The sequence below is a fragment of the Rattus norvegicus genome, chromosome 1 (assembly GCF_036323735.1).
Source record: "Rattus norvegicus strain BN/NHsdMcwi chromosome 1, GRCr8, whole genome shotgun sequence".
NCBI classification, from domain to species: domain Eukaryota; kingdom Metazoa; phylum Chordata; class Mammalia; order Rodentia; family Muridae; genus Rattus; species Rattus norvegicus.
Window position 1 is genome coordinate 22,681,971 of NC_086019.1, and position 24,990 is coordinate 22,706,960.

At 41.6% G+C, this 24,990-nt stretch overlaps 1 long non-coding RNA gene across 2 annotated transcripts in view; it reads left to right on the top strand.

Annotated features, from left to right (window-relative positions):
* The window catches only part of LOC102553457 (uncharacterized), a 127,289-nt gene that overhangs the window by 47,410 nt on the left and 54,889 nt on the right, over nucleotides 1–24,990 (top strand). Inside the window, exons 2-3 of one of the 2 annotated variants that reach the window (XR_010062811.1) lie at nucleotides 15,229–15,288; nucleotides 19,885–20,107. This is a non-coding gene — a long non-coding RNA (uncharacterized LOC102553457). Of the gene's footprint in view, nucleotides 1–15,228; nucleotides 15,289–19,884; nucleotides 20,108–24,990 lie in introns of those variants that run through there. The other variant, XR_010062810.1, reaches the window with a different exon arrangement.

The window sequence follows — 24,990 nt, forward strand, 5'->3', positions numbered from 1 at the left end:
AAACGTAAAGACTCTTTAGTCAACCCCTAGTAGAACCTTCATACCAGGGACCATACTTTTTGGATATTGTGCTCCCATACATTCTGGGTAGGTTTCCGAACATAATGTGCTCCATCATAAGTATTTTAGTATAGTTAATGAAAATAATATTGAGTTGTTTAGGGAACCTACCACTATATAAACTTCTAAATCCAAAGTCCATTTCTCTAAGTAGGAGTTGTACTTTCTGACGGTGGGGACATACTTGCGTCTGCAATGTCATCATGATACATTTTAATGGCGCCCATGAGGTGACAGTTGAGGGAGTAGTGAAGAGAAAGAATTCAGTGAGTTTACTAAATGAATTCAGCTAAGGAAAAAGTTGAGCAGAAATATAAAGACTGCTTTTATAGTAAGATACATTAGCTAACACACTCTAAGGGGGGAAGAGTCTGTGTGCCGTGCCTCTGAGGATTGATCACCTTTACAACTCCATAGGCAGAGGAAATGCCAGGAAATTCAGTATCTGTAAGTGTGGTAAGCTCAGCTTTCTTCTCTCTCAGTGGCTGGGACAGTCTTTTGTTCCCCTGCTGTTGCTATGCAGTCACATGAACTGGAGCCACTGACATCAGTATCTGTGTCCCTGTTGACTGTAGAGGTCAGCAATAGATGCTCATACATCAGAAGGCAAGTGTATGTTTAAAAGACTGTAGCACACACTTAGGGAACTATGAACGTTAAGACCACTCACAGAAAATGGCCAGATGTCTACAGGAGAAATGCATGACTTTCTTTTTTCACACACTCAAAATAAGGCCAAATGTGGTGCTTATTGATGATACACCACTGACAAGGGGTGAGTGGTGTGTGTGTGTGTGTGTGTGTGTGTGTGTGTGTGTGTGTCCTAGCATACCCATACACACTGCCACACATCAGTAAGATGGACACCCACCAGGAAGGCCTTTCTCCCTTTTAAGGGAGATGTCCTTTTAAGGATATTTCTATATTCATTTTCTTTGAGCCTGAGTTTGCAGTCCAACTGAGGAGTTTCTTTTTTTTCCATGTGGAGAGGACTGCGGGAGAGTGACGCAGGCAAAAGTCGGCTGGCTGGCTGGCTGGCTGGCTGGCTGGCTGCCTCCTTGCTGCCTGCCTTCTGGGCCTGGCCTGCTGTTTATACCTGCAGAAGTGCTTTCTGTGTTTGAGTTGGCACTGCCCACTTACATGCTAGAGCCCTAGGCTGTTCATGATGTGTGTCCCAGGACTTTGAAACCCATGAGCTGGCGGCTGGGACCAGAGAATGTCTCTTTCAGTTTTTGGGTGCACTCCATGTTTTTTCCAAGAGGTTAGATCACTGTCCACAGTCCAGGCTTGCTAGACAGAATGTAACAGTTACTGTTTGAGACATCCTGAACTTTTACAGGCAAAAAGCAAAGTTGGAGAGAAAGCCAAGGGTCAACTGAACAGCTTGAAAATGAGCATTCTATAACTGGTAAACAAAACCTTGTACTGAATGGAAAGATTTCTCACTGAAGTAGAAGAGAGGGGGAATTAGTTCTCGTTATGTAAAGAGGACTCAATGTTTAAAACTTCTCAGTTCCTGCCCAGGTTACATCCGGAAACCAGATTTGATCAAGTGACTGCAGGAAGGATTTAGCCAGGATAGGATTTTATTCAACTTTACTTGGCTACCACCTTAGTCCTTTCATCCTCCAGCTGGAGTTTTAGAAGCCTTGTCTTGTTTTAAGTGTTAGAATCAGGAAACTTTTGACACCTGCACACCCAGCACCCCTTTGTTCTTTCACACCGCCCCCGCCTGTGTGTGTCACACTTAGACAACACAATGTCTGTCAACATGATCACCTGTCTTTCCATCGGAGACTTCTCTCCCCTCTTCTCTTCCTGGGAGAAATCTTGACTCATAGGAGCTTTGCTTTTGCTTGATTTATGTAATCTTAAATGCTGCTAAATTTCTTCATTTTATCTCTGTCTTTCTGTTTAAGAACAGCATGATATAGATACATAAAAGATATTACACCTGAGAAACCGACACATATTTAAGATATTTCATAATAAAGTACGATGCTATCTCTGTAAAAGATTAATAAGTATATTGTGAGAGTGAGTTTAAAGCCAGAGATGACTGATTTCCAAGTTCATAGCAGCCCTTGTTTAGAGGGAAACACAGTAAAGCCCTTGTCATATCCTCCCCTCTGCACCACCCGTCAAGTACAAAGTCTGTGTTCTTGTAAATATGTTAAGAATTTCGTCTGTAATGTTTGTCTATGAAGAACATAAAAATACCTTTGAGTGGGGTGAGTGCCAGTTTTCAAACCGAGGGGAAAGAATCTGTACCTGGGGTTTCAGTGAGGAAAGGCTGCCCAGGAATAAACAGGTTCCCCTTCATTCTCCAGGCCTGCAGTTTATTCCTGGACCTGTCTCAGTGGTCTCCCATCCAATGATGTCTTCTGCGGATCGGATCCTCTAACTCCCCACCCCTAACTCCTGCACCTCTGGCCCACCAGCCTCATTCATGCATCTGTCTGAGAAAGCTAAAAGATATATCAATCGAGTCTTTCAGAGACAGATGTGTGTTAGGTCAGCTCTAATGGACTGTAGTTGTCCTAGCATCTGGGACAGTTTTGTATGTCATTCAAGAGGTTTATTGATGCAATATATATTCCTTGGTTCTCCTCAAGAAAAAAAATGTTTATACCTGTGGGCACATCCAGATGGCAGTGAAAGGCTTGCGTTCATGAAAGCAACATTGAGAGACTCATGGTTGCCAAGGTATGCGGCAAAGGCATGCCCTCTACCACCCATTACCTTATAAAGAAACAGTATCTGAGGGTTAGCACCTTTGAGGCCCGAGTTCCCAAGCATTTGAGACCTGAAGGAAGGGGAGAGGGAACATGAAATAATACCATGGAAGGCAAAGTTGTTGTTCCTGTTCTCATAGCTTAAAGAAGAGATTGGTGAGTTGAACAGGGTGAGGACTTAGGGCTTTAGACATGGGGGCCTCAGTAGAAATTTAATTGAGGGCTTCCTGTGCTTTGTAAGCAAAATGCCCCTTTTATGGGTTCATTCCTGAGATATATATGACTAAAGTCCTCAATGTGTCCAAAGGACTGATCTGGGCTGAAGAGGCAGTTGCAATGGAATGAGTTTCTTGGAATTTGTAGTGCTTTGGAGACGGCCATTTTTTTCTTTTCCTTTTTTGCATTGTATCCCCTTAACTCCATCGCTGGCATGGTACTGCGGTTCCAAGGAGGCGTTGCTGATGCTGGCAAAGGTTTCCTTATTGGCTCCTCTCCAAGTACGGAAAAAGCTCAGGTGACAGCTTCTGGCTCCTGCAGCTAGCTCCAGCTGGATGGTGAGCTCAGTAGTGAATATAGAAGGGTATTATGCCTCTCAGAGAAACTGGCATGTTCTTGACTCTTATTACCTGACCTAGTGGAGGAAGGCTTTTCCACGGTTGCAGAATACAGCTTTGAAATTTAGAAATGTTCTCAGATTAAAAGAAGAACATGGTTTCCGATAACTGAATTGTTCTTTGTGCGGTGCTAAGGGAGAAACTGGGCGCCTCCCCATCACAAGAGGATTTTGGCTGTGAGAGGCTCCAAAGTTTACTCTTCCTAGCTGTTTTGTGGATTTTTTCCCCAGGTTTTATTGAAACACCATAAAGTTGTTTTCTGAACCTAAATGAACTCATTTGATTAGACTGAAATGGCCAAGACAGTTTTGACACAGAATGCCAAGGGCAATGGGGAGGGTCCCAGCTAGAGCGCTCACTTCTCAAGTTCATTCTCTGTAATTTGACCTCAGGGTAAGTGATCTGTAGGCTGAATAACAAGAATGCAAAGATGGTCCCATGATGGTCTCTGATGCAGCTCAGGACAGGTCAACTAAGGGATCGTTGCAGCTGCCAGAAACCAATGGGGCCCTGTTTCATTACTCCTTTGAATGGGGTGAACAGATTTCTTTCTTTTGGACAAAACAGCTGGAAGAAGGAGCCATTCGTGCTTACAGAGCCTACTGCTATGTAAGCGATATTCGCCTGCACCTCAGTTAGCATCATACATAGTCTCTGTCTCTCTGCAATCTAGTGAGAGTCTCTGGCCCAGGCCATATAGGCTAGAATGTTAGCCTCAAGCAGCCTTGGGAACTATCATTTCTTGGATTGAAATGCTGCCTATTCCTCTTTTCCCTGTTAAGCAGATGGTGGTGTGAGCTAAAGTCAGGACTTCATTCCTGAAGTCTCAAACTACAATGACTTCACACTAAGAAGCCAATTAAGTGTAACACCGATACAATGACCATATCCCAACGGGATAATAAGGCTCAGAGAAGCCCTCAAGAGTCACTCCATCGCGTGGTTAGTCTGCTTTTAAGACATCCAGGAAAATAATTTGTTGTTCTTTCCTTAAGATATCTGCAAGGAATTAACATTCATATTCCTGGAAATGAACCCATCCTATTGTCCTCATATGTATTTTGAGCTAAAAACTCTAGATTTTTTTTTTACTACTTTCTAACTGCGAATAGAACACAACCCATTCTATTCAATACACATTCCAAAATTTTCTAGTTTTATAGGTGTTCCCATCTTTGTGTACAGGTTGTGGTTTATAAGGATGTTTGGAAATGTGGAAGTTGTGTCGAAATTCAGTGGTAATATTTCTTGTATGTATCATGGTTGAGATGCACACTTCCAAGTGCTTCCTGTGTTCACTTGCTTGTTCCTTTTCAACCAAGTAAGTACCATTTCCCACAGATCATTTATTAATAGAGGCACAAGATTAATGAACGTGTCCAAGGTCACTTGGATTAATATTAGGCAAGTCAAGCATGGGAGGGAACCTGACTTGAGACCGCATGAAGGTAACACTAACAGAGCTTGTAACTTGTGCCTCGCCCCTGGCGCTAAGGGCCACCTACTACACTGGTGCTCTCCACTACTAGCTGTGCAAACTTTCTCAGTACATTGCAGAAGGTGGTTGGTGCCTTTTTAACGACAGTCTCAGCACATTTTGCCATCTCACTTCCCAGCTTGTGTCTACTTTCGTATTGTTTGTTTTTCAACCTAGATCTGGGAAGATTCTGAAGGCTTAAACAAAACAAAAACAAAAACCAACCAAAACCCCAAACCAAACAGACCAAACAAACCCAACAACAATTTGAAAAGTTTAACTTGATCATACAATTTAGTATACTTCAAAAAATGTAATTTTAGTAATCACTGTCAGATACAGAACTTGGAGGGCTCTGGGGAAGAGCACCGTCTCTGCTAACTCATTGTATGAATTTCTCTTTGCACACTCATTACTCACTGAGGCAATAAATAATAAGAAACCAGAAAAATGTTTTTATATTCATTGGCTCTCTCTGTGTTTGTTTGTTTGTTTTGTTGTTGTTGATGATGTTTTCGATGGTGATGGTGGTGGTGGTGCTGATGTTGCTGTTGGTGGTGCTGGTAGAGGTCATGGTGCCCTTGGCTTGACACGTTTCCTTTGGGGAGAGGGCAGGAATGAGTTAAAACTTGACTCCTCACAGGAATTTTATAGACGCCTGTGCCATGCTCCCACCTACAGGTGAGTACTTAGATGAGAACTTGTGAACAGAATGGACCGAGAACCAAGGTAAGTAGAACTGTCTTCTTGTGGAGGCAGTATGTAGACTCAGTAGGAGGTGTTATCCCTGCTGCAGACATCTGTTATGGGGGCTAACCTTGGCAAATGAGAACCAAACCCAATGGAAAACAACAAGATACCCTCTAACCTCTGAAAGGTTCATAATATCAGTCCACATAGAGCAATAGCAGACAACTTCTACTTTAAACAGTTAACTTCAACTTCTACTCTAAACACAATAGATACGTTAAAACAGGCACTTTCATAGTAAATTAATTAATGAAATAATTAATTAATAATAAATAATTAATGCAGATTAGCCCAGTTGTTTCAGGTGCTCCTTAAGAAATTGCCATTTGTTTTAACTAACTCTATGGTTGGTGTCTATTCATCCTACAGTATTGTTTGATAGACTTTTTTTTTCAAGTATATCATGTAGTTTGCCTATATTTTTCCCCAAAACCCTATTTTCTGCCCCCTCCTTCCCCTCTCCCCTCCTCCTCCCCTCCCTCCTCCTCTTTCTCCCTCTCCCCCCTCCTCCCTCCTCCCCTCCTCTCACTAGTTTCCTCTTTGCTTTCATACCTTTTGCATAAATGGTCTTATGCCCATGGCCTATGTGTAACCCAGTGTCCACGGATGAGAAACCTGGCAGTATTAGTCCTCTGGAGTCTGCCTCATTTCACTTACTATAATGAACCCCATTTGCATTTATTCCCAACAATCTAACCCATTATTTTCGTGGATATATGAATCTTTGCTGTTTATATATGTCATGTTTCTTTTATGCAAGTTCCTCCAGTAAATGTTTTTCTAAAATATATTTTTAAAATAATAATCAAAGCTGTGCAGGTCTATTGGTAAGAAGAAGAAGAAGAAGAAGAAGAAGAAGAAGAAGAAGAAGAAGAAGAAGAAGAAGAAGAAGAAGAAGAAGAGGGAGGAGGAGAAGGAGAAGAAGGAGGAGGGGGAGAAGAAGAAGGAGGAGGGGGAGAAGAAGAAGGAGGAGGAGGAGGAAGGGAGGGGGAGGAGAAGGAGAAGAAGAGAGGAGGAAGGGGAGGGGGAGGAGAAGGAGAAGAAGGAGGAGGTAGGGAGAAGAAGAAGAAGAGGAGCAGGAGGAGGAGGAGGAAGAGGAGGAGGAGGAGACCACATTTAAGAAGCAGAATGATGGTTCAACAGTTAAGAGAACTTTCTGCCCTTCCAGAGGACCCAACAACCACATCAGAAAGTTCACAACTTCCTGTAACTCCAGCTTCAAGGGTGCTGACACCTTTGCCCTCCACAGGCACATTCACAGTTATGCACAGACTCATATCAACATACACACATATACCATGTTGTGTGTGTGTATGTTGAATAAAAATAATAAAAACAATATTTTAAAAGGCAACATTTAAGATGGGTTAAACTCAATGTACTTGTCAACTTATTAGATTTTATTTTCTTCGCAGGGTTCCATTAACTTCTTTAGGGTCAGGTCTAGGAAACCAACTTAGGTCAGCTGGGCTGTTCTCAAGAATTCTGCACAGATGCTGTCCTATGTCTAGAGGGTTGATGGCCCAAAGGTTACCCTGCAGAACACTTTGTTCCAATTTCTATGACTTGGGAGGTCAGGTCAGCATTTTATTTGAATATTGATTTTATCTCCCCCTACCTGATCTTAATTGTCTATTCCAAAAGAATATTTTTGCCTTTTCAAGACATTTCAAGACATAGTATAACAGTAACCACTAACAATTATGAAATGAATATGACCGAGGACCAAACAAAAAAAAAGATACCCCAAATTAATGTAAAGTGGATGTTGGAGAAAATAGTCATTTTCAACTTCCGTTGTTGCTGTCATTTTTGTTTTTTCAATGACAAGAATGGTAGTAATAAGAAGAGAACAGAAATGTTTTTAGCCTCTCATAAGGCCACATGGTAAGCACTTGGAACACCTGGTGCTGGGAGTGACTGTCCTGGCTCAGTTGGTTGTTCCTAATGATTCTTCAGAGCGGAGGGAAGGCCCATTCAGAGCCATGATCAAAGGCTAGCAGAATGCATTCTGGGAATTGTGTTAGTAGTAGCTTAATTTGTCCAGGCTGTGGACAGGACTTTATACTCCACCAAATAGAAGCATCATGGAGATCAGAGTACGACTCTACCCCTGCCCTCTGTGTTCCCAGTAAAATGAGAATTATGTTATGTTTTCCCTCTTTGACCTGCCTACCTGCTTTTTTAAGAGTAAATCTTTTTTGTTATATTCAAAATCCAGTGTGAAATTAAAATTAATATTCTTATATTGGTCTTGGTTTGAGGAGATAGGTAAAGTCACCTGAAGTGTCCAAAGACTGTCCCCACAACCTCCCTTATCTGGTTGATGGATTTTAAAGCTCTTCTCCTGGGTTTTGGAGGCAGAAGGTGGTTCTTTGCTTGGGTCTTCATTATTCTGTTTTCTTGAGATGAGGTCTCATGCTATACAATGGGCCTGGTATTTGTGCTGTGGTACAGGTAAATCCTCCTGTCACAGTCTATCAAATCTGGCACGACAAGGACGAGCCACCACACCTGGCTACCGTGTTGTTTTCAGCGGGTGTGACGTTTGACAAGGACAGAGATATAGAGACACTGGGAAAAGACAGAACGGTTTGGACTCAGAATGCATGAGCTCTCCCCCAGCAGGCTGAGAGGAGCATTGGCCATTGCCAGGGCCTTGAGGACTGCTCCCAAAGAACAATTGAATAGCCCCTAACCCTGATGCATGCCCTACACTCATACACTCTGCACTGCCTTTGTTCCCTGGGGTCAGTTTGTAGCCTTTGAAACTCTGTGGTATGTGAACTGCTTTAATACTGCAGGCTCTTTTTGTTTAAAGGTAAGTCACCAACAATAACCCTGTTTTGAAGCTCTCTCCATGTCCTAAGGACTTGAATCTTTCGTAGTGTCAAGGGACGTTTCTAGGATGGAGTAGCATAGTGTATGTAAAAATGCATCCAGTTTTATGTAAAGAGAGGGTGGCTTTTATACCCAAGTACAGACGTTTCATCTGTCGCTAATGGTTTCAGACTTCAAAGAAACACACATCTACACAACAGCACTCTCCAACTGGTTGCAAGGCTCGAACCATATCTAAATTCCATGGAAGAAACTGAAGGGCCGGTTGCTTCCTTAGCACAATAATAGGTTCTGGTTCAAAGAAATGGCAATGGATAGAAAGGAATGTTTTAGTACCTTTGCCAAGAATAAAGCTTAAAAGGAAGAAAAGACTAATTTTCTCCTCGTAAATCTTTCTTTCAATAGACGGGGATGGTAAGGCTTTAGTTGCAGTGTTACAGCATGGGGCCCCTGAAGGCTGTCTTCAGCTGGGCTCTGCACATCATGCTGGAGGCAACACTTTGGGTACCTGAACAAGGAAGGTCTTCTATAACCACACCAAGTATCTAAGTCCTCAACCTCCACACTGCTGTCAGCGTGGGGCCTATCAGCCAGAAGCACCAAGGAAGGCAATTAGAAAGCCAGGGTGTAGCAAAGTGTATCAAAGCAAGGGTGTAGATGACTCTAGTCATTGAAATACATCTGGAGTTTTTTGCCTAGATTATACTTTGCTACGTATAGCAACAAAGTATTTTATCAATATTTTAACTGTCTTTTAAAAAAAACGAGGATACATCATTCTCTTCTGATTTTAAAGGTGACATATCTCCATTAGAACTTTGTAAAGTCCATAAAAATATGGAAAAGAAAGCGTAGCTTCCAAATAGACCAGGATAGCCCTGCTCATTATTTCCTTCTGATTTTACTTTCTATTCATCTGTATTTTGCTTGTTAGAATAACGTCACAAGTGCATTTTCATATTGCTAATATTTCCCTAGCTACAGCACAAGCCTGTTATCACATCATTAGTGTTTAAGATTATTATTCTACTGCTGGTGGCATTCCATTGTATGGTCAGGTGCGAGAGACCTTCAAAGAAAGGACACGAATTCAGACTGCCAGAGTTTAAATTGGGCTCTATGGCTCTCCAGTTAAGTTCTTTTGTTGGGCTTTTTGTTTTTTTGTTTGTTTTTTATTTTTTTGGTTTTCTTTTTCTTAATCTCTGTACTTCATTGCTAAAATGAGGTTGAAATTAGGGTTGATAGGATTGTCATAAAGATGAAAATGTCCTGGTGTCTATTCATCAAATCCTTTAGCACTCTGCCTGTTGCAAAGTAACCATTTAGCCTTAAGAATGCCTCATATAGTTGTAGGCCGTTTGTCATTTTGGTCAATAAAACTCAAGTTGTTCATACCCATCTGCTATTAGAAATAGACCTCAGGGTTTTGCACATCCTACTTAGTAAGCTAATTAGTTACACCCTCAGCCCTGTGACTCTTTTATCTGGCAGACTGTGCCCTTAGGATAAAGCCCTTAGACATGGTACCACAGAGTCAAAGGAATTTAGTATGTGACTAGAGGACAAAGTGGAAAGGGGGTGAGGTTTCCCCTTTCTGTTTCAGTCTGCAGGCTCACCCACTTCACAGTACTGCTCATAGCACTTGGAATAATAATAAGATTACAAGAAATCTTAACTTCAGTTTGCATTTTTTTGGAATACTACTTTAAAAATTTTTTTAAATATATATTTTATTCATTTTTCCCCTTGGTAAATTGTCCACTGATTTCTTTTGCTTTGTAAAAATTCTTGGCACATTGGGGTGTCAACTTGTGATTTGGTATATATTTGGGCAGCTAAGGAAACGTTAATCAAGAAGAAGAAAAAAGAAGGTGCTTTCTGTGGTCTATATATTTATTTTTTAAAGCTATGTTTGATAGTCTCTTTCTCTGCACTATTTTCTGTAGCTTTTATGTGACGGAAATCAGATGATATCACCTCTTCACCCCGTTTCCTTCTAAGTTTTCATTAAACTCTAGTCTATTTAACTATGTAGCGACAATGATTCGAGACAAAGACTAATACTCTCTTTTCCCCTAGGTATTTTGAGGATAGGGTCTAACTTATATAATCCAAACTGTCTTCAAACTCACAATTCTTTTTTCTCTGCCTCCCAAGTTCTGGGATCACAGTCATGTGCCACCCCACCAAAGTGGGTAACATTCATAGAAACTTTTATTAGTTAAAACTATATGCTTTTTTGCCAACATGGTACAACCTAGAGTCATCTGAAAAAAGGGTGGCACAGCTAAGAAAGTTAAGTGAGGCTGGCATGGAGGTAAGCCTGTGGGACATTTCTTTGATTGATGATCAATGTGGAAGGTTTCCAACCCACCATGAGCAGGGCCAACCCTGGGAAGGTGGTCCTTAGGTATATAAAAAGCTCAGAGAGCAGGCTGTAGGCACCGGCAACATATCTTAAATCCCAGCATTTGGGAGGCAGAGAAAGGTGAAGGTAGATGATTTGAGGTCAGCCTGCTACATAGCAAATTCCAAACCAGTCAAGGCTACATAGTGAGACCCTGTCTCAAACAAACAAACAAACAAACAACAAATAACCCCTGCCTCAAATACACACACACACACACACACACACACACACACACACACACACACACACATACACAGAGAGGAAAACAAGCAACAGAACAAAATTAAGTAAACTGAGCAAGGCCGGAAGAGCAAGGCCGGAAGAGCAAGGCCGGAAGAGCAAGCCCGGAAGAGCAAGCCCGGAAGAGCAAACTAGGAAGCAGTGTCCCCGCACAGCCTCTGCTCCGGTGCCTGACTCCAGGCTCTGTAGGCATGTTACTGTGCATGTGTACAGATTATCTTTGTATTACCCAAATGCTGGTTTCTATGCACCCATATCTTGCAATCCTTATTCTAAGAATCTCTTGTCTCAATGTTATGTAAACATTGGTCCCAAATTATTCCCTGATTGGTCAATAAAGTAGCTGATCAGCCAATGACTGTGCAGGAGAGAGAATAGGGCTGAACTTCCTCCTGGCCAGGGAAGGGGGGAAGAGAAAAAGTGGGGATTCAGTTCATGGAGAGACATCGTGAGGAAACACCTGAAGCCCAGAGAGCCAGATCAGTACTAAAATTCAAGTATCACTGGGATTTTTGACTGGGAAGTAGTCAGATTAGTTTAGAGGATTAAAATAGAGTAATACTGCTCAATTGTTGTGCCCTTACAGCTTGTTAAACAAATATATTAGTGCACCGTCAATAATTTGTTAGGTAGTTGGGTTAACACATGTTAAGAAGCCACTAACAAGGCTCCTCTAGCTCCTGCCATGGCTTCCCCCAGTCATGAGCTGTGATGTGGAAGAATAAGAAACTGCTTGATCCCCAGTTAATTTTAAAGCACACAAAGGCACCTTCCTTTTTTTATAAACGTAGGGACTCTTCTCAACTATTGGCTAAGTGTATAAAAATAGCCTTTTATTTCGAAAGCATGTAATGCACTGTTTCTGAAACACTTAGTTCCCTTCCAGACCTGCCACTTTAGTATTGTAACTGTACACTTTTGTGTTTCTTCACAGGACTCAGACTACTTTGTTTTGTGTCAGAAATTAAGGCTGAGACATTCTCAGATCTTTTCTAACCTGTTTCTGCTCCTGTTTCTGCTAGATTCTCCTGCACTTTTGGGAAATCAAATGTTCACCTTCGGCATCCTTTTGTGTGTGGCCTTGTGAAGCTATCAAGATGTGACTAGAAATAAAAGTTATTCTGGAAAGGCTTGGAGAGATGTCACAGTTTGTTTTTTGCAATAGACTGTAGCCTCTTATAGGGAGACTTACAACCCACTGTCATTCTTTTCTCCTAACAGATCACAAGCAGGAGATTTCAATGTTCTGTTTCCTGTGGCAATGCTAGTCATATGATATCCTTTAAACCCTCAGAGGCACAGAGAGGAGACCCTGGGCATGTCAAAGTGGCGTCCTGTAGAATATGACTGTCAACTTCAACATTGTGTAAGCCAGCACACTCAACACTGAAATGAGCACATGAGGATGCTCCTCCCTCCTTTTCTCTATCTAGTGCCTCACAGAGGGCTTGGCTGTGTAAGAAAATCTACTTTTTAGTATTGTGATCTATTTTATTTCACTGCATAAATGGCTCAAAATGTAGAGTGCATCGTGTTGGACTCAAATGATCCCCTTTAATACTTCTAAAAGATGTACTTTTTACTTTCGTCTTTGAGAATGGAGTACCTGGTTAAGAGTTGAACATGTGTGGGATGGACTGTGTTCAGTCCTTTGCCATTAGAATCCCATGCTGTGACAAAATATTTGACAAAAAAAATAAATATTTAGCCTTAATTTTTCATTTAGACATAAGGTTTCAGTAGAAGAGATATTCATAACTAAGTCAATGTTAGGTTCTGCCTACTGTGGTCTCAGTCAGTCCAGTCTCAACTACAAGGTGAACTGATATATTTGAATCTGTGACAGACACAAGTTTCTTCTCTTTTGGACTCCGGGGTATTACTTGGCTTCATTGTTTTAGAGCTGAGGTGAACATCACAACATCACAACAGCACAACATCATGGCAGGAACATGTGATAGAACAAAGCTGGTCACCTCTTGTCAGCTGAGGACTAGGTGAGAGAAAGAGAAGGAGGTGTGGCATCTAGACCAGTCACAGGCTTGGCCAGAGTAGCCCCACTATACCCTGACCCCACCTCCGAAAAGTTTATACCACTTCTCTGACACTTCAGTTCCACACATAGTTTCACACATATTGAGACTACAAACAAGAAGTGCAACCATGGGCTGGCAAGGTGGTTCAGTGGGTAGAGGCACCTGCTACCAGGCCTGATGGCTTGGGTTTGATCCACAGGACTCACATGGTGAAGAGAATCAGCCAACTCCTACGACTTGCCCCAGTGACTTACGCAGGTACACTGGCATGCATGCCAGACTTCTTCTCCCCTTACTAAGATAAAAAAACGTGCAAGAAGAAAAGTCTGACTAACTCTACAGTTGGTTTCATATTTTGGGGAAATGCACAGTCAATGAAACAGCACCTGAGGGCTGCCTCTCGATGCTATCTTTTCACTTGTGTCTTTTCTCTTCTTCTCATCTCCGCTAAGTTTCTCTCTTGCCAGCCCACATGGATTAACCATGACTGCCAAATTCTCAGTCTCTATTGTCCCTTTTTGGCAGTCATTCGATGTCTGTAGTAGTTAAACTTCAGTTGGATAATTCACATTTATTATGAAAAAATTTATATTTTTTTCTCATTTTTTTCTTTTTGCTAATTATACAATGAGCGTTGGAGAGGAACAACTTGACTTCTGCACAAAGTAGCTTTGGCAAAAGCAATTTGATAGATAGAATGACTATACATTCTTCTATATGTGTGTGCATTGGCGTCTGTGTGTATATGGGTGCTAGATGTATTCGTGTGGGTGTGTGCACATGTACGCCAGCATCTCATTAGGCTGAGGTGCAGGGTCCGAACAACAGATTCATCACACAGTGACAGAGAACCAGGTAAGACAACAGCCTTAGTCATGATTGCAAGTGGCCAGGGTGGAATTGGACTACTCTGCAGAATGGACGATTTGCTCGGTTTGACCTTAAAACCGATCAGCCATCTACTTTCCCAAGGCCTCTCCTGAAAGACTCCCCAGCGATAATGTGTTGCGAGGATAAAAATTAATAATGTGCACTCCTGCAAGATTGTCCAGGGTCAACATGCTATCTATCCATCTGTGTCTGTGTGGCGCTTGAAGACTTCCCAAACAGAAATGTAAAAATCGGCCTGAGGGAGAGCTAGTTTAACAGAAGACACTGGGGCCACATTTAAAGCATGTTGGTGACTGCACATCACGGTCCCAGTGGTATGTTGTCTTGCTTTAAGTTTAGTGCAAACTGGGTCCCCAGACATTAAAGCCCCTGTTGGCAGAAGTAATGCTAAGGACAGTAATCTACTCAGAGCATTGTGTTGTTCTGATGTGTGAGGAAAGCTTGAACACAGCTTTGCAGCTGTAGGCCCAATGTTGAAACATTCACTGGAGTTGAGGTATTTACCGATTTTCTCCTTAAGTTTTAAAAACAAACCACTCAGTTGCAAAGCCTTTCCTGAGGTGGATTTCCATAGGGTGTGGTCAACTTTCTGGCAAAATTAGATTGGATTTAAGAGTTTTTGAAATCTGAACTTCAAATTTGCTGGATTTCCGTTTGGCTTCAAGTGGTCTTTCAAATTTTTTATTATTGATCGCCGACTCCATTTTCTCAAGAAATCAAAACATGACAACAAGGAGGCAGGTATACTATGGAAAGCACACCCACCTGGAACTCATTTCATATGGAGGCTATATCTTCCATGTTAAGCCAAGTTATGAAGCACTCTAACATAGTTAAGGTTTGGGGGGGGGGAACTTTTGCTTGGATTAGAATCTTAATTATTTAAATCGTTTCCTCCCCCCTCGTCTTCAAAATACTTTAAAATTCCACTTGAGCGGACAAACACTGTTCTTTGGAAATTTTATAGGATTCAGGTGTTTTCAGCCACTCATCTGATACCGAGAGAATTCTTTCTTGCTCTTTCTACCCCTCTCTGTACCTGTTTTGAATGCTTGCTACTGAATGCACACATTTTGAAGGCTAAGGCAAGCCCTCCTCCACACCCTCATGCCCTTGATATGTACACCACAGCCAGCTTTTCCTCCACCCAGATTTTTTTCTTTTTTTTCCACAGCAACCACGAGTGTTCGACATCCATCTTTACCTTTTCCTCCCCCTTTGGTCGTCAAGCCAGGTGAGCTATAAATTGTGGTAAAAGGTACAGCTGGGTCAGCAAAGGGGGAGGAGGATGAACCCATTTCCTATCATTTTTCACAAGGTTTGAAAAAACAGATCTCTGTCTCTCTGTCTCTGTCTGTCTCTGTCTGTCTGTCTGTCTCTGTCTCTGTCTCTGTCTCTGTCTCTCTCTCTCTCTCTGTGTGTGTGTGTGTGTGTGTGTGTGTGTGTGTGTGTGTGTGTGTGTGTTGTGGGGGGCAGATAAGACAGGAAGCAAGACTGCACATATAAATTAAATATTTTCACCCCAACTCTTTCCCAATAGCTCAGGGGTATTAAGAATGTGTGTTTTGGAAGGGCTCAGCAAACCCTCCAACAGTAAACGCCTTCCTGTTCAGTGTGTTCGAAGTCAGGCTGTCTTCTGGGATTGCTTTAAAAATATGTGTGAAATATGTACTTTTATTTCGAGCCAAGTCAAATGTTTTCAATCATCCCTCCCCCCTTGCTTGCTTCTCTTCTTTTCCTGTCATTTCTTGCCCCCCCAGACAGTAAAATATACCCTGAAATGTGTTTTCATTTTCCAAAAGGAAGTTTAGCGATTAATTATGAGTTACATGTAAACATATATTATTACCCTCAAAGGTATTCACCGCAAATCTGGCCAGTGTCACTCCCAGCTGGCATTCCTGAGCGTCCAAGCTTGGGCGGTGGAAGTCAGAGAAACATGCAAAGAAACCAAGTATTTGGCTTAAGCACAACTGGGAACCAGTAGATAAGTGAGGGTGAGAAACGGTCTATAACTCTCTACGGCAGTGGCGATGAACCTATAATTCCCAAATTGTTTGTGTAATTTTCTATTTCTACCACATCAGAGACAAATATTATTTTGTACTGCATGTTCCCTTGTGGACCCTTTTTTTTTCTTCTTCTTCATCAGCAAGGTCCAATTAAGATGCCTGAAAGGAAAATAGCATACCTGGGGCCATGAGACCTGGCAAGAGAGACCACAGATGTGCCCAGGAGGAAAATATAGACCTCTGGGGGTAGCCGCAGAGCCCCACTGCAAAATGTTGCTCTGATGTCGATAGACTTTAAAATATATGAACATGAACTTTCATGTTCAGCCTTGGCTGCTGAGGCTGCAGATCTGTACAGAAGGTCTTGAGCGGGGGCTTTGTATTCTCAGCCTTCCCTTTGATGAAGCCTGCTGAAGTTCAGGAATGATCTTAGACAACGATATTTACTAGCAGTCCCAGGTGTCAGAGTCGGTCTCTTCCAGATTTAAATTTTATTTAATGTAACTGATTATTTATTTTATGAATTATATGGCTTGTGTAGCGGCAGGAAGGGGAAGCCAACCTTTCCTAATAAATATTTATAGGTAATTTATTCAAAGAATGTCCCTTGACATGTGATTCTAGGTTTTCAGTGTTTGTTGTTTTCAGGTAAGTTTAACTCAGCAAACACATATTAAACTATTGACTGTGCAGAGCTCAATGCTCGTTGCTGTTAACCGCTGGTAACAACCTGGAAGTAATTCAGCTTGACCTGGTCCAACACTTTTTTATTATGAAATCTCTCAGAAAAATATGGCTATAAGAGAACTTTTTTTTTACAAGCAGCTAGCAAGATAGCATCTTGAAAAGATGATCATTTTGCAGCCTTTTGGCAAATCTATGTGCCTGAAACTCAATAGTGAAAGACTTGAAACTTGGCTCATTAAAAATCTCAGAGAGGGTAGAAGTGTCATTTCTAACGTGGACTAGATTTTGAGAATCTTACAGAGAGCTGTGAGATAGGCGAAGGGAGGAATATATGCAAGTTGGAAGGCTGAAGTCAAACTGTTAATATAGAGAGTTGACATCATCCTATAAAAAATCTTCAAGGATCAATAATAAAACTATTGGAACTAATTAAGGACCTCAGTCCCTCACTGTGCTCAGCTAGAGCTTATCCTTGGCAGTGTGGCGAGATGTGTATATGGAAGGTATCCTACAGCCCTGTCAAAAATGACTTCATTTACTGCCTTCATAGACACTTAAATATATTAAAATTCTAGAGAAACATTAATAACAACAAAATTTGGGGAAATTCCTAATACCTATAAGCAAGTACAAGTTGAACATTCCTAACCTAAAAATTACAAAATTTGGGGCTGGAGAGATGGCACAGTTCATAAGTTCTTGTACAGCAAGGCAAGGAACTTACTTCAATCCTAGAACCCATGTAGACAGCCTAGGGTAGCTGTCTGCATACCTTTATCCCCAGTGCTATAGTGGGCAGAGTCAGGAATGTGACTGGGAATTTCTGGCTACCAGTTCACCTCCAGGCTCCAGTCTCAAAGAAATAAGGCAGTTACAGACCAGGACACTTGATGTCCTCCTCTGGATTATGTGTGACACATGTACACATATGTATAACATTACACACGCATGCATGCAGACACATGTATATATGCATGCATGCACAAATATCTGAAATGCTTCAAAACCTAAAATATTTAAGGACTAATATGATGCCACAATTGTAAAACGTCACATTTTCCCTTGCATGAATACGGCGGGTCACTGTGGAAACATAGCTACAGTAGAAATCAACCTGAAATTAGCCTTAAGCTATGTGAATAAGGTGAATATGAAATAAAGGAATTTCATGTTTTGTATTAAGTCTTAAATCTAAGATATCTTCATTATGTAAATTAAATATTCCAAAATCTTAGAAATGCCTAAAATCACGAACATTTCTGACACCAAGGATTCTGGATAAGAAGTATTCAGCCAGTGTCACCTTGTGTCTCAGTCACTCTTTAGGTCGGCTGTATCTCAGTCAGCCAGTGTCCCCCTGCATCTCAGTCACTCTTTAGGTTGGCCCTATCCTGAGAGAGGATCGGAATAGGTAAAAAATAAGAAGAGGAGAAGGAGAATTAGTATCCTGTGTGACTTGTGAGTTCTGCGGGATGACTCAGACATAGGGAGGTTTGAAAGAAGGGGCAGAGAAATAATAAGAGATACTGTAGACTTTCATTGCTCTTCATGAACATTATGAGTCATATAACACATGATTATTGAAACTACAGTTGAATGTGGAATTGAGGTCCTCACAAATGTGCTTCCTCAGGAAGAGGTAATACTCAATAGACTAGGCTTCTCGTCCCATCTGACTAAAGTCCTTTTCAGAAGATGGCCGCTGTAGATGCAGAAGTGGGAGGAGAAGACCACTTAACGTGCACAGCAGGCACACTGGGTTTTATGCCACCACATGTTTCTAGTAGCTGGGGACAAGTGAGGAAAGTCTCCCTGGAAGACTTTAGAGAGAGTGTAGATCTGCTCAAGCCGTCAGGATGAACCTCCAAGTCTGCAGAGCCATGACCATCCATTTCTGTTGTTTCAAGGTCTCTGGGACTTGGTTGTAGCAGTCCGCAGGGACATGTATAGCAAGTAATCTCCACATTGAATGTCTGACCAGGTCCCCAGGTAGCCCGGGAGCCCACCCCGCATACTCAGTCATGGCTGTTTCCAGATGCAAAGATGGCATCCAGCTCCGTGGGCTGAAGGCCAAAGACAATGTTGTCAATTGCTTCTGTATTTGAAATATCAAGTAATATCCCTACCAAGTTATCGTTTATCAAATTCGCTAACATCGTATCCAGTTTCTGGGAAGCTAATAATTGTATATTTTTGGGAAGGCAATGATTCATTTAGTGTGAGCTATTCTTGTTTCACGTAACTGTGTTTATATTTGTCCACCATGATAGGAAAAACTCTCAGCCCTTACAACATCAGTCAATTACCCACGAATTTTTCCCCCTTTATACCGATTCTCATCTTTGTATTTAGTTTTGATTGCAGTTTGTCCAACTTTAGGAGATTACTATGCTGCCTGACTTTAAAACAAAACATAATACAGAACTTAGTCCAAAATCTGTTTTTCACACAAGAATCTCAGAAAGGAAGTAACTATACACGTTCTTGACTGGACACTGGAAATAGGATTTTTAATTCTCTTTTATCATGTTAAAAAAGAAGATTCTAGAGGTATCAGAAATCTCTTGGGAAGTGTTGCTGTCTGCCTCACTTCCCCTCAATCTCTTTCCTCATTCATTCTCACTGGAGGGAGGCTCTTCTTCAGTGAGTGATGGCATTTTGGAAATCTAAAAAGAATCTGTTCTTAAATATGGAGCACTACTTTCCCCGGGTAGTCATGACTTTAAAAGAAAAAGAATTTTAGTCTTTAAAGCTAACGCTTTAAATGATGTCTTTCCCGAACTGAGCATTGCACAGAGCCTTAACGCGTCACTGTATTTGAACTTGGTAAGCTCTCAGTGCTGAGTCGAGATGGATAATGAAGAGCAATCTGAAGTTTGCATGGACCAAATTACAAGCTCTAGTCAGTGCCGCCATGAGTATTCCAATGCAGGGCTGTCTGACTGGAATGGATTTCCATATTGGCCTTGAAGGGGAAAGCAAGGTAGGAGGTTTCCTCAACAGAGCAGAGCTAGAGAAGGGACTTTGTAGACAGGATTCTATCAGCTTACAATTGTACCAGGGCTTTTCTTGAGACTTTTTTTGATATAACCTAACCACTACGCACTCTGAATATTCCACGTTTGTAAAAGATCCTGAGGAGACCGACATGCTCCAAGCTTGGAATGAACAGCACGATGCACATGTCCTAGAGGATAACTTGCAGCATGAATTCCCTCCTTCCACCACAGGGGCCTTGGAGATTGAACTCGATTCATAAAGTAGGGTGAGAAGTACTTTTACTTGCTGAGCTCTCTGGCTTGTTCCCATTGTTAAAACCTGTAAACTTAGTTATTAAAACTTATGAAAGCAAAACGCACAGGTCTTATGTTTTGTTGTAGTAGACTACTGTTACGTCATGCAACAGACTACAGCAAATTTATAACTTAACTCAATACCACTCTAGCCTCAAAAGTCCAATACAGACCTCATGGACTAAAGTTAGTGTTCACTTTGGGAGGGGAATCCTTTCTGAACCTTCGCTAGCTTCTACAGTCTGTCTGCATCCCCATCTTCTCTTTTAAACCACAGCAGGAGGGGGAATCTATGGACCTTTGAAATCACATTGGGCCACTCCAGTAATTCTTAGTAGTTCTATTTTTAAAAGAAGGCAATGTACGACCATAACGTCAGCACAATCTCTTCCCTCTTTGTGGGGAGGAGGGCTGTGAAAGGTAACCTGATTCCTGGTTGAGATAGGTTGAATCCCCAGGGACACTAAAAGGAATGGCAGGTGCATTCCCAGTCTCCCAGGAGATCAAGGCCTCACTCGCTGCAGCCCCCACAGACCCCTGTAGAGAGGTTTGAGACAGACTGGTCACATATGGCAATGCCCCAGCCTCTCCTCCACAGGTCATGTAGGCTCGACAGATGAGTCATAGAAGCAGGAGCCCGCCTCCAAATATGCAGATGAGGTCTTCCCAAGCTCTCAGGCCAAACCAATAGGAAGTACCTGCTATCAGACACTGGTCGATCGAAAAACTGTATTTAAGAATCATGTTCACGATTAAAGGTATGCAAGGATCACTCCTTTGTCTGAGAGCTTCTGTCAAATTAGCTGTAACACCACCATTTGGGGAAGAGATCTGCTTTTCTGAAATCACCACCAGAACCCCTTCTGCACCCCTTGCTAACTAGTCAGTCCCCTGCTGGCTAAGCACGACTTGAAACAGAGCAGAACAACACCTGCCCAGTTCTCTTCCCTTCTGCTGAACCACACACCTAGCTGGATCTCCATGGAAACCTCCAGCATGGAGACCCACACCTCTTTGTCCTGTAAGGTAGCATGCTTGCTGGTTCCAGAGCTTAGGCTGTAGACATCTCTTGGAGGGATTGCCATTCATCCCGTCTGGCCACCTCAGGCACTGACAGCAAGCACCTGAGTGATTCTGTCTCTGGCAGAACTATCTATGGAGCTGAGTTCAGCTCCCATTGCTACATGTAAGTTGGTGAACTAAGTGAAGCGGGTTAAGTACTTTGCAAACAGGTTGCGTGTTTCCTAGTGAAGCAGACAGCTGTGTCAGCCTTTAAGAAGACCAACATATAAGATCCTCCCTCCTGTGTAGAGTTCATGAAGATAGAATTTCTAAAGCAACTCTAGTACTTGGAGGCATTCATTTGTTATTTAATGGTTCATTTATAGTTTTTTTTTTTTTTTTGGTTCTTTTTTCCGGAGCTGGGGACCGAACCCAGGGCCTTGTGCTTCCTAGGCAAGCGCTCTACCACTGAGCTAAGTGCCCAGCCCCATTCATTTGTTATTTAATGGTTCATTTATAGTTATTTTTAAGAGGGAATATGATAGTCAGACAAATTGTCTTTCTTTTCAATTGTTTCAGCATAGGAAATCACAGATCTATGCTCTCTCCTTTCCAACATCCCAACTTTGCTCTTGGATGACTCTTGTCACATCTCGGGGAGACTTAACTTTTGGGGCTTGTTCTTTGGAATAATGACTTGTGACCTGGACCAAATTTCTGTTGGTAAAAATGGTGCTTTGTTTAACCACCTCTGAGCTGCTAAGTATATTTTAACTCTCTTTTAAGGAGACCTAATATGTATTAATTCACTTAGGATTCGCACCGTGCTGCAGAGTTGAAGGCCAGCCTCTAGACAGTCAGCATCTTTTAAATTCCTTTGATACACCTCCTGATATAAATTCTCTGTTTCAACTGTGAAAGCAGAGGAATTAAAAAGTAAAGCAGTTTTCTATGAGACTTAACTTTTTAGTTAACTTTTTAGCATCTAGAGTAAAACCTTAGAGAGCCAGAGGCTTTTAAAATGTTACAAATGGAAACTAGGAACCAAGGGGAATAATTTCCTCATTGAGGCACATGTAACTTTTACCTTGTAGTGTTTTCACTTGTAAATGTTTCACCCATGATCTCCAGATTTCCATTTCAGGTCTTCACTAGCATCATCTGGAAGAGCAAGGACCTGGCATCATCAACTTGGTGGTACAGTCTCATAAAACAGGGCCCATCTACCTGTTATAGTGTTCTATTGTAGAAATCCCACTAGGTATGGTGTGTGTGTGTGTGTGTGTGTGTGTGTGTGTGTGTGTGTGTAGGAGTTCTTCCTAAGAGTTAGAAGTGGATGAAAACCATAAGTAAATAAAGACATTTAGTTGACAACCCAAGAAGGTTCACATATTCGCAACTATTGGGACCTTAAGCCCTACTGCAATTCCCCCATAGTAGATTAATGAACTGTGTTTAAGGGTGAATGATGTTGAATTATTTACATTTTTTACTTTTATTTTAGTTTATATCTTTCCTTGGATTATCCTGAAACCTATCAAAGGATAGAAAAGCATTTTCTTTTTTTCTATGGAGAATCTTGTACATTGGGCTACACTGAGGTACTTCTTTTCCTTGATCTCATCATTATCAACTTCCTACTGAGTGTCTTTGACAGACATTGGCCTCAGGAGGATGTCAGTGTGTTTGGGTCCCCACACTGGGTCAGGGCTTCTGATTATCATTGGCCTATTCTGCTAATCATATGCTCACTGGAAAACTGAAAGACTGAACATAACTTTGTTGCTTCTTCACTTGTGATTTAAGCATAAAACATGGTGTTGGGAAGATCTAGACCAGTGATCTGTGGGTTGTGACCCCGTTGTTGTTGTTGTTGTTGTGTTATGTGTGTGTAATGGCCCTTCCACAGGAGCCATGTATCCTGCATATTGAATATTTACATTAGATTCATAACAGTAGCAAAAATACATGTATGAAGTAGCAACATAAACAACTTTATGGTTGGATGTCCCTACAACACAAGGAGCTATATGAAAGGGTCACAGATTTGGGAAGCTTGAGAGCTGCTGCTCCAGACAAAGCTGTGTTTGGAATGACAGTGCTTACTGACTCTGCTTGCTGTCTCTGCCTAGAGTCAGAGTGAGTGACTCACGAGAGCATGTGTGGGTAATTCTGTGCTCCCATGTGCTTACAGGGTCCTGCAAAGCGTTCCTCATCTATGAAGACAATACCCCTGGATTTAATTAATCCAACAAGAGGCAAATATTAGTTAATATTAGATGAATGGTGAGATGGGACAAGGAGTTGTATTTTTAGCAGGCCTACTGTATGTATATAGCATTGACAATGGGGGACATTGAATTTACAGTTATCGATATGGAAACAATTCAGGAAGGTCAAACTACATTGTATGTCAGAGCTTGAACTCAAAGTCAAGGGTGGTTCCAAAGCTCCTGTCATGACCTCTCTACCACGATGTCACTCTTCTCAATGGGACGTCATCCCCTAGACCTGTGTATCAGGCACAGTATTATCGACACACATGATCTCAGTGTAAGGAGCTTTACAGACATCATACGCAGTTGAGAAAGGAAGACCAAACAGGAGCAAAGCCATCTAGCTTGGAGCTCCTGAGGACTGGACTAGGTTTAGATTCTTGTCCTTGCTCTTCTGCATCTGACCAGCCATTGTGTCACTGGCATAGACCCAGTCCTCCCAAGGTTTCCATTTGCAGAACAACAAAAAGACCCTTGAGGCCAACAACTAATTATTCATTCTCAAATATTCTAAGTTAAAAGTAAGTGTGAGGCTTTTTTTTTCTTGAACTCTTTCTAAAGTGACCCTTGACAGAAACTGGAAACAGTTCTTGTCAATGCAGCCATTATCTTTGTGAGCAAACGGGATGTGGGAGGGAGGGTGGAATTTCTGAGTTCTTTGTACATGGGAACGAAATGTCTGTCATTCAGTTAAAATAAATTATTGATTTTTAAATCAAATCAAAATATTGAGTTAAACAAGTAGGTCCTGTCTGGATTTTCACTCATTTGTGAGAGCTGTGTTTTCACTGGTTTATGAATAGTGAGGGAAAATAGGTTATAAATAACAAAAAACATGTTTCAGAATTCATGAAAACTGAGAGGTAATTACAGAACAGTCTGAAAAAAAAAGTTTAAATTACCATCAGTTCCCAGAAACATAAGTGATCCTTTCTTGCCTTATCAGGTAAGTAAGCTGACAGTATGTGTAAAGTCGGTTTTGGAATCCTCAGTTCCTTTTTCCACTGGCGTGTGGTGGACAAAGCTCAAATTATTCTTGCACAACCCCAGAGTTTTCCCCTCTTCCCGGGAACAAGGCTTTAAGTGTCTTTGGTATCAGTCAGGGTTCAGGATTCAGGCTCTCAGGAGGGTTGCAAGTGACTGACTTTCCTGAAATAGAGCAAAGCAATTAGGTAAAAATTAGCCAGAACGATGAGCAGTAGCTCTGGGAGATCCAACATTGATCCTTTCCCCATGAATTAAGAGATGATGTAATTGAGAACTTACTCACATTTTTGCTTAAGGATCTACAAAGTGTGTGTGTGTGTGTGTGTGTGTGTGTGTGTATTTGTGTATGTGTGTCTGTGTGTGAGTGTACATGTGTGAATATCTGTGTGTGTGTTTGTGTATGTGTGTATTTGTGTATGTGTGTCTGTGTGTGAGTGTACATGTGTGAATATCTGTGTGTGTGTTTGTGTGTGCTTGTGTGTCTGTGTGTAAGTGTATATGTGAATATCTGTGTGTGTATGTTTGTATGTGTTTGTGTATGTGTGTTTGTGTGTGTACATGTGTGAATATCTGTGTGTGTATCTGTGTGTGTGTCTCTGAGTGTGTGTGAATATCTGTGTGTGCAAATGTGTGTGTGTGTGTGTGTGTGTGTGTGTTTGTGTGTGATCTGAGTAGAAGC